Genomic DNA, 9,418 nt, shown 5'->3' with positions numbered 1-9,418 from the left:
TAGCGGGTTGTGGGTTTATAGGGGAATAGGGTGGGAAGTAATTTAATTATAATTAAAAATATATGTTATTTTATTTATTGGTATTTATTTAGAATTAATTGTTAATTAATTATTAATTGGTAATTATTTAAAATATGATTGGTAATTAATTTTAATTGATTAATTGATAAATATGTTAATTTTAGTAATTTATTTTCTGTAGCGGGTGGTGGGTTTATAGGGGAATAGAGTGGGAAGTAATTTAATTATAATTGATTAAATATGTTATTTTATTTATTGGTATTTATTTAGAATTAATTGTTAATTAATTATTAATTGGGAAGTAATTAAAATATAATTGGGAATTAATTTTAATTGATTAATTGATAAATATGTTACTTTTGTTACATTATTTTCTGTAGTGGGTTGTGTGTTTATAGGGGAATAGCTTGGGAAGTAATTTAATTGTAAGTAATTACATTTTATAAATATTTGTTTGTGTCTAATTTTTATTTATTTTTATATTGTACATTAATTTATTGGTAATTAGTAAATATTTAGTATTAGTAGGTAATTTTTATTATTAGTTAATTTTTATTTGTAATTTTAATTGATTAATTAATATATTTTATACAATTGTAAAATATTTTAATTATTTCGTAATTGGTATTAATATTTATATGATTTATATTTATATATCAACTATTTACCTTCCCTACTATTGCACTCACTGGAGTGGGAATAGTAATTTTTACCCCTACCCTATCCAATGCTTTCCCTACTGTTGCACTCTCTGGAGTTGGAATAGTAATTTTTACCCCTACGCTATCCAACGCTTTCCCTACTGTTGCACTCTCTGGACTAGGAATAGTAATTTTTACCCCTACGCTATCCAAGGCTTTCCCTACTGTTGCACTCACTGGAGTGGGAATAGTAATTTTTACCCCAACGCTATCCAACGTTTTCTCTACTGTTGCACTCTCTGGAGTTGGAAAAGTAATTTTTACCCCTACGCTATCCAACGCTTTCCCTACTGTTGCACTCACTGGAGTGGGAATAGTAGTTTTTATCTCTACGCTATCCAACGCTTTCCCTATTGTTGCACTCTCTGGAGTAGGAATAGTAATTTTTATCCCTACGCTATCCAACGCTTTCCTTACTGTTGCACTCACTGGAGTGGGAATAGTAATTTTTACTCCTACGCTATCCAACACTTTCCCTACTGTTGCACTCACTGGAGTGGGAATAGTAATTTTTACCCCTACGATATCCAACGCTTTCCCTACTGATGCACTCTCTGGAGTTGGAATAGTAATTTTTACCCCTACGCTATCCAACGCTATCCCTACTGTTGCACTCACTGGAGTGGGAATAGTAATTTTTACTCCTACGCTATCCAACGCTTTCCCTACTGTTGCACTCTCTGGAGTAGGAATAGTAATTTTTATCCCTACGCTATCCAACGCTTTCCCTACTGTTGCACTCACTGGAGTGGGAATAGTAATTTTTACTCCTACGCTATCCAACGCTTTCCCTACTGTTGCGCTCTCTGGAGTGGGAATAGTAATTTTTACCCCTACGCTATCCAACGCTTTCCCTACTGTTGCTCTCTCTGGAGTGGGAATAGTAATTTTTACCCTCTCACTATCCAACGCTTGCCCTACTGTTACACTCTCTGGAGTTGGAATAGTAATTTTTACCCCTACTCTATCCAACGCTTTCCCTACTGTTGCACTCACTGGAGTGGGAATAGTAATTTTTACCCCTACACTATCCAACACTTTCCCTACTGTTGCGCTCACTGGAGTGGGAATAGTAATTTTTAACCTTACGCTATCCAATGCTTTCCCTACTGTTGCGCTCTCTGGAGTGGGAATAGTAATTTTTACCCCTACGCTATCCAACGCTTCCCTACTGTTGCGCTCTCTGGAGTGTGAATAGTAAATTTAACCCTCTCACTATCCTATGGAAAAAATATTGTATATGTTTTGTTAATAATATGTATATATATATATGTTTTAAATTTTTTTTTTTTAAAGTTACATTAATTATTTATTAATTTTAAGTTTATTTAAGTATTTTAAGTATGTTTAAATTAATTATATTTATTATTATATTCGTTTTAAAATACTTTTAAGATATTTAAAAAATTCGATATTTTGACTGTCTATATTTTTTCCTATCGATATTTTGGAGTCGATATTTTTGTACTTACCTGTTTGTAGAGAGGAAGTCGATATTCTGGCATTCTATATTTTTACCTCGATATTTTGGTAAGTCGAAATTTTGACTGTCGATATTCTGTCAGTGATCCTTTTAAAATAAGTCAAACAATAGAAAATGTCAAATGTATGCAATGATGTTACACGTATATACTTTCAAAATGTATTTCTAGGTTATACTTATTAATGTGCAATTTGATTAATCATTGTATACTAATGAAACATGAACTAAAAGGAGTATTGAATATTATACTCGTTTATGTATAAAAATGCACACGTATAATAAATGTGTAACATTGAATTGAATGTCTTAAGTTAGCATTTACTCTATAGGTCTGCAACTTCATTATTGCATTTCATGGAGCTGTTGAATTGTTATTTCTGCTGATGTGCTTTCTTTGCAGGTGTTCTTGCACGTTTCTAGTTTAGAGTAGATACACCTGTAACAGCAATAGATACATGTCTGAGAAAGGAATTTTTCTACGAGCACATAGGAAACCTGTGGATCAACAATGAACTGTTATGCTCCGGTCTTCGTGCATGACTAAGACAATGTAATCATGTCCAGTGTGAGATTTTCCTATACTGTTGCAGTGTGTACCATGTCAATCCACACAGAGATTGAAACAAATACAATGGACTCCTATTGATGATACAACCAAAGGGGAGTTGCTGATGGACTCTATCGATTATAACTTATCAATGCCCTGGCTGAGAAGGAGGAGAGAACTTCGGACTTTCTTGCAGACTGCATGCTGAACTCCTTTTGCTGAAACTCCTTTCTGCAGACCCTAGGTAGAACCTTCCTTGGTCTCTGACCCCAGCCATTCCTTAGACCCAATTGCCCCTTGCATGGACTCTTAGAGACAATGGCCCAGATGCATCAAGGTAAAATTAGCTCGCAAAGGGGCAGATTCTCCGAATCTGCCCCTTTGCGACCAGTATTTTTTCATTTGAGATGCATCATCCCAAATGCAAAAATCACAAATTAAGAATTCGCTAAATTGCGATTACTTGCATTTAAGGAATCTCAAATTGAGATTCCTTAAATGCAATGCATCAAAGTAAAAAAATTAGCGATTTCGCTAATAGGAGTGGCAAATTACCATGAAGTTCAACTTCATGGTAATTTGCAAAAACTTGAAAAATGCACTTTTGTGCATTTTTCAAAGTTTCATGTTGCGCACACACATGTGCACACTGCATCTGTGTGCGCAACACATGTGCACAGATCAACTTCAGGGGTGCAACAGGGTGTCCTTTGGAAACCCCTGCACCCTTGAAATCGCATTCGCAAATTGAGAATGTCTTCTCATTCATTCCTATGGGCCTCTAGGCCCATAGGAATGAATGGGGAGGTATTCCGTAATTGCGACTCGCAATTTGCGACTTGCAATTGGCGAATTATAAAAATTCGCTATTTTTTGAGCAAGTTCTTCTTGCATAGCATTTTGCTATTCCTTATTAGCGATTCCTTATTTTTCGCTAAGAAGGAATCGCAAAATGGATGCTTGATGCATCTGGGGGAATTTCCCCTATCCTACTTTCCCTAAGGAGTGTTTAAACTGACCTTTATTTGCGATCCAATACAGTCTTTTGACCAAGCTCCCAAAATGGAGGAAAGGCCTTGGCAGTTTTGGGCTCCAAAGCTTGGAACATACTCCTGCCACCCCTCCGGCAAATTACTACAGAAACAGCTTTCAGAAAGACCCTTAAAACTTGGACATACAACCTATCCAATACCCATTGCAAAAGCCTAATCTGAACATGCTGACCTCTATTTTAACATCAACAAAGCCCGCTGCCCCCTGCCTTTTTCCTCTCTAAAGCGCCAAGATGCTCCTTGGAGTGAAGCCCGCGCTATACAAGAGTCTATTACATTACATTACATTACATTACAGGTGGCAAATTCTGTGCCAGGAACAAAAGGGGAGCTTGGGCTCCACTCTCTTTATTTTCTGTCACTTTTTTATTTCACTGATAGTGAATAAATTAAATATATTTTGCCCTAATTGTGTAATAAAAATGTAGTACAATAAGCTGGAATATGCCCTTCCATGACAGCTGAGTTAAGTAAAAAAGACTTTTTTAAATGTATGTTGTGTGCGTGCTTGCGGATCAGAATGTGTGAGAGTGTATATGTGTAAATTTGTCTGGGTGTAAATATGTGAGTGAAAGTGGATGGCAAAGGTCATGTGATGTCACTTCTGCTACCCTTGGCATTTCAGTAAATCGACGTTTGTGCATTCTTGTGCCTTAGTTTGTGCTTGGAAGATGTAATGTACACCACTAACTCTCTCTCCCCTCGGTGCATACGAACAAGATCCATCAGAAGACCAAGTTAGAAAGTAAGTAAGAGATTATGATCCAGTAGTAGCGGCGATAGGGGAAGGACACTCCCTTTCCAGACCGCATAGTGTGGGTCCAGTAACGTGAGATCAAATCTACTGGATCACTTCCTGTGAACATTTAGCATGGTCATGGAAACATGGCAGTTGCAAATAACTATAGTGAAGTAGTTAACATATAATAGTATTTTTTCCCATTTCACACTCCCTTAAGAACTTCGGCAGCACAACTACATGCATCATCAAATAATTCAGAGTTCAACAAATGAAAACTTCTGTAAGTGACATCTTCTCTTTCTTTTACTACATTCTCACCAAATTCTGCCAGGACATGGAGCTTCCCAAGTCTGCGGCATATGAATACTGATACGGGAAAGGTACCAGGCCCCTTCGAGCCTGCTAGGGTGTGGCCACACTCAACGTGGTTGCGAGAATCGTTTCATTAACACACTGAGGAAGAAGAGACAATAATATGAAAAGACGACTTGCCAAGTTGGAGTGGCACGTTTATTGTTTAACACACATGTATATTCATGAGGCGCATCTGCTAAAAGAACACTCTTCAATAAAGCCTGGCTTCACTCTGCCAGAATCTAAGCACGATATCAAATGCATGTAAAGAAAACTGCTAAGTGAACAGAAATAACAATTTAGTAAAATACAGCTTCTGGTGTAGGCTGGAGGCTATAAGGAGGCATTAAATCCAGCTCAAGAGAATACTATGTCTGCACACAAATTTCTGAGGAGTAGCTTCTCACAGGTCTAAGTATTCTAGCAAGAGTGAAATAATAGAGGCTAAAATTAAAAAAGGCATCAGAAGGCACAATTGCATTCTCAGCTGATTTAAAATAGAGAATATTTCTATCAGGCCCAGTGCCTTGAAGCATCTATTTAGGGAGGAAGGGCCCTCTAGGATCTTATGCTAAAATGATATCTATAATGCAAGGAGTTGGGTATGGATGAAAAAGCATATGGCTAGCTAAGATTAATAAGAAGATTGGGAAGCTATCTCATTCAGGAAGGCATCACCTTGTAGATTAGGCTCAGGCAGTCCCAAATCAGATAGTTGCAGTCGACTGGAGAACCGCCCAAAAAGTCAGCTTGGAAAGTTCTGCCTTGTAATTGTGATGGTGGATCCTTTATACCTAAAATCACAGAACTAACACTGTCCTGATGTATTTTCTGACGCAGGTAGCTTGACCGCATTGTCATGGAACAGTGGGGGCGGTCAGGTGTCCCAATGGTTGGTTGGCCATGCTTGACCGCAGAACATAAACAAAGACTTTTTGTCCTGTACATATTTCTAAAATTATATGTGAGAGCGGAACTTGCGATAGGTACTGCTATTGCGAGAGGCTGCGGGTTTCACTTCGTGCAAGCAATGTTTCAAAATAATGTTTCAGTGGAAAGTCCCAATGTCTCAACCTCCTAAAATGTGTCAACCTGCCCTAGCTGGGTCTTGTGTACGTGTGAAAGGGCGTTGGCCTTGAGACGGTGGAAAATTACTGTACTTCGTTGTTTTTCAATGCACCAGCAATGCATGTTTAACATTAGTGTGGGCCTGGTGCATTTCGTTACCTGAAGATATGTCTTTTTGGCCTTTGCCTAGGGTCTATAACCCCAGGATTCAGGGGATTGGTGGGACTTACTCTGCTGTTCATGTATAGCAAAAATAGAGGGTTTTCTAAGCTTTTTTCAGGTTTGCTCTGGTAGGGCCATGTGTGGCACTTTCACTATTCAGACAGATACAAGGTTGGCTCTTTTCGGTGCTTAGATGGTAGAGCGTGCTTTTAACCCTTCATCATCTCCCCCGTCTTGTTCATTTATGAACATGCTTCTAACTGAGTATTTAGCTGACCCTTCATCCAGGGGCGGTATCCAGGGCATGTCGTTAACAGAACACTTAAAGCTGTTTTGGAACTTCTCTTTTATTTTTGCTGTAGTCCCATCTGGCCTAGCAATTATGTCTGCATATTCGGCACCTGATTCTTTAAGCAGACGCTCGTATTGGGCTGCTGTAGGGCTGGTGCTCATGGTGATGTCCCTACCTGGGGGAAGTGGAGGAGCTGTGGGTATGTCATAGTGTGTGCCTGGTGCTGCCACTTCGCTCATTTCTAATTGTACTCCAATCCCATCCCCGGGAAATCAATCCATGTCTTCATACTTAGCTATCTGGTAGATCCCTGTGCTAGCATAATTCATCCCTACTGCCTTGGTACTTAATTTTTTAATGCAATGACTCCCCAACTGAAAGGCGCAACACAGAACTATAAGAATGCCAACAATGGGTAACATTATTTTCAAAATAGCTGTGAGCCATGAAGGCATCCAGTCAAGATTGAACCAGTCTGTTGGAAAAATGTCCGCAGGGGCACCTCCTTCGTCAGTCATTTCTTTTCCCAAGTTAGTCAACTCCTCAATGGCCCTTGATATGGACCTGTTATCTTCATTGTTTCCCGGTATGAATGTGCAGCAGGATTTTCCGATTTGATGACACAAACCACCATTTTTGGCCGTCAGCATGTCGAGGGAGTAGCGATGTTCCAGAACCATTAGTCGTAATGGGCGCAGTTCTTCCCTTATTGCATTTAGGCCATCTCTGGTGCTGTTGATGGCTTTCATGACCTCATAGCGTGTTACTTCCAGCCACCGGGCATTAGCCTGAGTTTGGAACATTGGGAATGCCCCTCCGAAGAAAATTTCGGCATCGTTGAAGAGGCGGAATTCTTCTGGGACCTTACCATAGGCTCCTGCTGCGAAATACTCTGCTGTTCGCCGGTGTCGGTGGAGGAATGTCACGTCACCTGTCATTGGATGTGACAGTATGTGGGAAACATTTGATGCTGGTACAACCAGATGTACTTCATGCAGAGTCACCAAAGAACACAGTCCGAGCCACTGAGGAGGTAGTTGGAGATAGAGGTGTTCTCCGCAAGCCCAGTAGTAGTCCATCAGAGTAGAGGTGCTGTACTGCATATCAAAGTTAAAAATAGTGGAATTACAGTCTGTGTTACGCCCAACAGCGACAGAGCCATTACCTATGAAACAAAGAGAAGGGTTTTTTAGTTTGAATCCTTTTTTATTTTCAGACATTCCTTCCCCACCCCAGGTGTATCTGCTTCCTGCTTCATTCTAAATTTGTTCACAGTTATCCTCAACATCCCAGTCAATGTCTTCTTCCCATTTTGTTTCACCCGCCCACGGGGGACCTAAGGAGGCTGCTCTACATACTAGGCCATCCACAGGGATCCATTTGCCCTTTGTATACACCTGAGCGGATAAGTTCAGTACCGTCCTATTGCGGCATGGACATGTGCGGGGATCATGTGGTAGTGACTCATCGCAAGTTGCTACGGGCACTGATACGGTAAACCATCCTTGTTTCAGGATGACTGGTCCATAAATGTCCATTCTTCTATATCCCCTTTTCCGCAGTACTTTTATCGCTTCTGTCAATGCGGCTACCTCTGTGATGACCTTGTGTAAAATGGGTGTATAGTCCCATGTGGTGGAATTCGCAAATACTGTGTCTAATTCAACTCTACTTATTTGGGTCTGTCCTTGTATGCGGCAAAGGTATAGATTCAGAAGGCACATAGCTGTTGGCGGTGGGACTTCTTTAGGGAAAATTAGTCTATCTGCTCCCACCGCATGAGGGATGTAGGAGCACACATAGCAGGACTCATTCGTCAATTTTTTTCCTACTGCTGTCATGTCCCTGTACCACGAGTTCTCTTCTAGAGAGGAGTGGACTGAGTGACCTCTCACTGATAGTTGTAGGCCTAACATGGGCCCTAGGCCTTCTTGTATCTTCACAAGATGATCAAATGTTTTATGCCCTGCCTTCTGGTTATTTATATTCTTGCGGGGGACAAGGGGTTTTGTTCTGTAAGGGGCAACAGCGAATCTGCGTTTTCTATGCTGGCGGGAAGGGTGTTGGTGGGACACTTGTTCTGTGATGCTGGTAGCTGTATTCCATGAACTATTTCTTTTCTCTGGGGTAAAGGGTGAGAGTTCAAGGTCCACACTAATGGGTGTGTTGCTAGTAGTGCTATTTTCTGGGCGTTCAGGACCTAGTGTGCTGTGTTGTGCTTCCTGCTGTTTGAGTGTGACCGCTGGTACAGTGGATGGAACAGTGGACAGTGAGGCATCTTGGCTATTTCTATCATTATAACTTTTCACAGCAAGAAAATAGATACACCAATTAAGCGTGATTAGTGCCACTCCGACAATGATACAGCACATAAATGTGAGAAGAGTACATAACTTTGCATCTTGGCTGCTGCAATCCTGGAACAGCACGGGGGTCTCATCTCCTTCGTCTTCTTCTTCCTCGACAGTGGATGGGAAACCGTTGTCCTCGTTCAGGGGGACCATGGGCATTCCGCTTTCCTCTCTTAGTCCATTGTTTGTTGCTGCGGAGGTGCAGGATCGAGTCGAACGTCTCGCCTGTGGATCCATGCCTTGCGCTCAGCTATCCGGACGGCAGTTGGAGATGAATCAGTCACTGCAAAGGGGCCGTCGAACTTGGGGTCTTTCCACTTCCTGACGTGCCTTCGGACGAAGATCAGCGTTCCAGGATGGATAGGTGGCAGCTCTGGATCGGTGGAGCTCTTCTCCTTCCTTTTGGATACCTGGGCAGAAAGGAACTGCGTAGCGCGGGTTAGTGTGGACACAAATTCGTACAGCTCAGCTTTAACTATTTCTGACGATGACTCGCAGTCAGTTTTGGGCCTGGTGGAGGGGATAGTTACATTTATGGATCGTCCGATGACAAGTTGGCGGGGCGTGAGGTGGTGATCCGAGCTTGGGGAGTTTCTTAGTGAGTAGAAGGCGAGTGGAAGGCAGTAGAGCCATTTCTTACCGATG

General features: G+C 41.0%; 1 pseudogene; it reads right to left on the bottom strand.

Annotated features, from left to right (window-relative positions):
- Positions 1-6,319: 6,319 nt before the first annotated feature.
- On the bottom strand, positions 6,320-8,932 carry LOC147692596 (uncharacterized; annotated as a pseudogene).
- Positions 8,933-9,418: the final 486 nt, after the last annotated feature.

Source organism: Lissotriton vulgaris, chromosome 9, assembly GCF_964263255.1.
Source record: "Lissotriton vulgaris chromosome 9, aLisVul1.2, whole genome shotgun sequence".
NCBI lineage: Eukaryota > Metazoa > Chordata > Amphibia > Caudata > Salamandridae > Lissotriton > Lissotriton vulgaris.
This window is presented reverse-complemented; position numbering and strand designations above follow the sequence as displayed.